General features: G+C 44.9%; 1 protein-coding gene across 1 annotated transcript in view; it reads left to right on the top strand.

Annotated features, from left to right (window-relative positions):
- LOC121690392 (endophilin-A1-like) overlaps window positions 1-2,298 on the top strand; it is a 16,660-nt gene extending 14,362 nt beyond the window's left edge. Inside the window, exon 9 of the mRNA XM_042070918.1 lies at window positions 1-2,298. This exon is cut by the window's left edge and continues 508 nt beyond it. The gene's annotated coding sequence lies outside the window, so the exon portion shown is untranslated.
- Window positions 2,299-5,000: the final 2,702 nt, after the last annotated feature.

The raw sequence follows: 5,000 nt of genomic DNA, 5'->3' as shown, positions 1-5,000 counted from the left end.
TGTATGTGTGTGTGTGTGTGTGTGTGTGTGTGTGTGTGTGTGTGTGTGTGTGTGTGTGTGTGTGTGCAATCCCTTGCTTGTAAGAAAATAACATCATAACCAGACATGTTGGCTTTATTGTGCTGTCGGCTATGTTTAGGACAGGCTAGCATTCTGTGTGTGTGTGTGTGTGTGTGTGTATGACAGGCCATTATTGAGGGTGTGTTGATGGCTATTTGATGCATGTCTTCTATTTGCCTTTTGTTTGTGCTATTCCAGGGTCTACCACTAGATAATGTTCTGAATAGACTTCATACAGAATGTCTAGCATGCCAGAGCAGGTGTGTCTGTGCGTGTGTGTGCGTGTGTGTGTGTGCGTGTGAACGCTTGAGGTCTTGAAAATCATAAAGGCTACATTTCAACTAAATAGTGAACAAATTGATGACGATGGCAGATTTTTAGTGTAGCCACTTAGATCTGCATCCTATCCTGTGCCTGTACTGAGCATGCTCTGAGAAGTTCTGCTGAATTAAAAAGGAATTTCCTGCCAAAAACTTCTACAGCAGTTTGAGAACCATGCCTGTTTAGGCTAATCAGTGTTGAGCCCCAGTGCATGACTAAAGATGTCCCGTTGGGGAAGCACAACATCTGAAATGCAGTTCTATTTGTGTTCTCTTCAGAACCATTCCTGTGAAGCAGTGTATATAAAAACCTCTAAGCCTCTGTTCATGTAAAGCTAAAGAAACGTGTAGATATTCACTGTGTTTCTTTTGACAATGTGACAAGTCTTTGCCCAGGTAGAGGTATGTGGTTTTGTTCACACTTAAGAGTTGCTATATTTTTGAGCTTACAAATCAAGTAAGCAGAGTGGCTCAACATGAGTATTTCTGCCCGCTTTGGTTGATTGCCTTGTGTGTGGTTTCAGCCTTTGGTGTTCATTGAAGAATTTTGTGACATACATACATACATACATACATACACACAGTACTCCTCATTCAGATTGTATCTATTTATGTACTTATTTATTGGAATGATTCAAGCTATAATGACAGATTGAGGCTGTATGTGTGTGTATGAGAGATGCAATGTGTGTGTGTGTTGGTGTGTGTTTAAATCTATGTATATGTGTATATTATGCTGAAACAGTAAGCAGTGTTGTGGTGATGTTCTTTATTGTGGTTGGTGAGAGAGCAGGCTTGTCACCAGTAACCAGCATCTCTGAGCCTCTTCAGCACACAGTGACAGCAGTCAAAGCCCACCACAGTCCCACCGCACCAATCACAGTCTTAGTGCAGCGGATGACTTCATGAACAGTTCTTTCACACGACTTTAACAATGTGAAGATCAAGTGATGATGTAGCCCCGCACTGGTCCAGGTGCTACTAATAGACTAGACCCACCTGCTGTAAAACTTTGAATTTCCAGAACTTTGGACCTGTAAAACTCTGATTGGCTGGATATAATTTGGAAGGCTAAGATTGGTTAGGCATGTCTCTTTCTGAAACAGATGGTCCTGACTTATCAAGAATGTTTTTTTGTTTTTTTTTGGAATTAATTTATTTGTTACAACAAGTGTTGCTTAAATCTTTATTTTGCATTTAATACATTGAAATGAAGTGAAATGAAGGCAATAACTTCAGAAAAGCAAAATTCCCGCAGCATCAATGAGCTGCTCTGATAAACAAAAAGAGCTGTAAATAATGATTTATTTACCAAAAAGAGCATATATGTATGTCTTTCTTATTTTCTTTTCATTTCCTGTCTTGTGTGATCTATGATCTCTGTGTGCTCTGTTCTGGACCCATGCCGAGGGACACTTGTTGGACACAGACTCTTAGCATCTCCAGAGTCTGTAGTGAGACGAGTGCCAACCTCCATGAAGCCACAGAATGTCTTGAGAACAACCTCCAAACCCCACTGCCTGTCTCTTCACTCTGGCCTTGTACTATTAACTGCCTCTCTCTAAGCACTGTGTGTGTGTTTGAGTGTGTATATGAAACTAGTATTTATTTTAATATATAGGGTATTTATTGATAGGACTGTTCATATCAGTAGGCCTGTGTGATAGTCCACATGAGTGTATGTGTGTAAATGAGAGAAAGAACAAGTGTGTTTTCTGTGTGTGTGTGTGTGTGTGCATACACGTATTTAATAGGGCATGTGCTGCGCACCCTTGTGCTGTTCTGCTCTGGGGCTTTTCTCTTCCCCTGGTCTGCTATGCTGTCTTTCTCTCTCTCTCTCTCTTTTCCTGTGATGGAGTGGCACGCGTGACATGCTTCATGTGAGACTAATAAACACTAATGCACAGTACCGACTTCATCTGCTGTGTGTGTGTGTGTGTGTGTGGTCATTGTATGACCGTGCTTAATGCAGGTTAGGGGGTTGTTAATAAGATAACAAATGTGTAATAACAAGACAATCAGGGTGCATGCTTGTGTGCAAAGACACAGTGTCCCCTTGTGGATACTCCACAGCAACACCACAGAGTTGCATGTTGTGTTAAATGCTAAAATCAACAAGATCAAAAGAAGACCAATCCACAAGACTGTCAATTAATGTCTTAAAGATTGTATCAGCGATTGCAGGCCCAAAAAAAAAGCCCAAACATAAATGATTACATTCATCTAATCTTTCCTAAAGATCTGCTAGCTCCATAAGCAGGCCCAAAAAAACATGTCTCTGTAGGTAGCCTAGGCTCTGAGATCTGCACACAAAAACAATTGCTACCAACAAGTGTTGCCAACCACTCAAAGGCAAAATAAAGTGTTCCAACCAATAATCAACGAGATGCGTGTTTAGGAGAGTTTCAATTGCACAGGAGGGAGGGGGAGCGAGTAGTGAGCTAGCTCTGTTTTGTTTGAACGTCAACAGAAGTGGCGTTACCCCGCCATCGCTGATACAACCTTTATATACAATGCATGCGACTATGAAAGATTTTTAGTGATCTTTGAGAGTGTGTTTGTGGTTCTATTTCATTTCTACGGTACTTTCAGCACCTGGATTTCCATCACATGCACGTGCAGGTCGAGTGTTTATATCAACAAAGTCACTCGTGACATGGGGTGACGCATGACCCCGCCCCAGTACTTAAGGTGCGCTCACCCTGGAAGTGACCTCTTGAAATCTTCTCGTGTGGAAGCAGGTTGTTTAGAGTGTTAGCATATTTTCGTGGACGAACGCTGGAGTCTTTTCAAACCGTACGGTTGGAGCTGCGATTTTCTCGCCCTCTTATAAGACTGCGATTTGTCTACGTGACTTTCTATTATGATCGGTAACTTTTCTTTATTGATACCGTTACGAGTGAGCTCGCTCTACTGCGGCAACTAGGCCTATGTGGAATCGTTTGGGTGTTTTTTCACCCTCTAAGCGATTCAGGGTGCCTTAAATACATTTTTGTTTAATGAAATGCTTTCGCGGTCTCGCAGGCTTCTTGAGTTAATGACGGATCTTGTGTTTTCCGCAACGTCTTCCTAAGTAAGTTAGAATTCAAGCGAATTCCGCTTTTGTATTGGAAGTGCTAATTTCACGTTTATGAGATTGTTGTTCGCGTTTTCAAACGCTCTCTTCTGTTTCTTATTTATAAACTAAGGTGGCGAGGTGAGCGCGTGTTCGCTCCTTATTTGCGCATATTTGTTTAGCCTACTGCGTTTGATAGCCTCCCTGATTTGTTGTTGTTGGTAGTATAGGCCAACCGTTAATTTGTGAATTAAGCTATTGTTTGACGCATGTTTATGATTTGTGTAGACTGCTGGGCCCCTCTGGAACCGGAGGATGGCCACGATAAGTGTCCAAGCTGTCTGGGCATGGAACACTTAAGGCAGGGTTTGACAGACCAGGCTTGCATGAATTGCAGTTGCCTGAGCGTAGCTGCAAGGACTGCTAGGCTAGCCCAACTAGAATGGGGGTTAAACTCCCAACCACCCCCTGCAAGGAGCCGCATGGGATCCCCAAAAGCAGAAACGCAGAGCAACGCAGAGCAGAGCAGAAACGCAGAGCACTCTTCAGCCAATAAGGCGGACCTTTGCACAGGGGTCAACAAGGCCAGAGCGGTTTCGCCGGCCTGCTGACAACCAGCCCTCTCACAGGGAACGGCGCACGCCTGAATATCGCCCCTTTCGGAGTAGGAGGGGGCGAGGAGGTAGACAGTGACGTCTTCAGGCCGGCGGTCAGACGCTTCACCAGAGAACAGCTCAATTACTGGGAGCGAATACAGCAGACCCCTGGGTAGTGTCAACCCTGTCAAAAGGGTACACCATCAGGGGTGAAAGTAGTTTTTATTTCTTGGTGGTACTATCATATAGAGTCATAATGCGCGCGCAGAGCCCGCGCCGAAAATTTCACTTAGCCTAATTATTTGGTTGGCATTCAAGGTGTATGTAGCTGCAATATCAGCTAGGCATAACAAGGTAGAGGGAGTTACAGTGGGATCCCATAGTCTGGTGACCCGTTTTCTCAAGGGTGCTCAGCGACTGAGGCCCCCTCGAAGAAGGATAATACCTTCCTGGGACTTGCCGCTGGTGCTGAAGTCACTGTGTCGGCACCCGTTTGAACCTCTGGGGAGGTCAGGATTAAAATGGTTGTCTTTGAAGACGGCTTTTCTCCTAGCCATGTCATCGGCGAAGAGAGTGGGGGAGCTACACGCGCTGTCTGTCAGCCAGGAGTGCCTACAATGGAGTTCCAATGGCACAGGGGTGACCCTGTGGCCGAACCCAGCATTTTTACCCAAAACCTTCTCTGTATGCTAACCAGCCGCTCAGTCTGGGAGCATTCGAGCCCCCAGCCCAGGGGGAGGAACCGGGGCAAGGTGACATTCTTCTATGCCCAGTCCGAGTATTGAAAGCCTATATTGAACAGACCGCTGCCCTCCGGCAGTCAGATTCATTATTCATCTGCCACACTGGACATGCGCGGGGCCTGGCTTTGTCCAAGCAACGGCTATCCAAGTGGATCGTGGAGGCCATCAGCTATGCCTACTCTGATAGTGGCTTACCGGTTCCACCTTGCGTTTGTGGTCACTCGAC

This window comes from Alosa sapidissima, chromosome 18 (genome assembly GCF_018492685.1).
Source record: "Alosa sapidissima isolate fAloSap1 chromosome 18, fAloSap1.pri, whole genome shotgun sequence".
In the NCBI taxonomy this organism is placed as follows: Eukaryota; Metazoa; Chordata; class Actinopteri; order Clupeiformes; family Clupeidae; genus Alosa; species Alosa sapidissima.
This window is presented reverse-complemented; position numbering and strand designations above follow the sequence as displayed.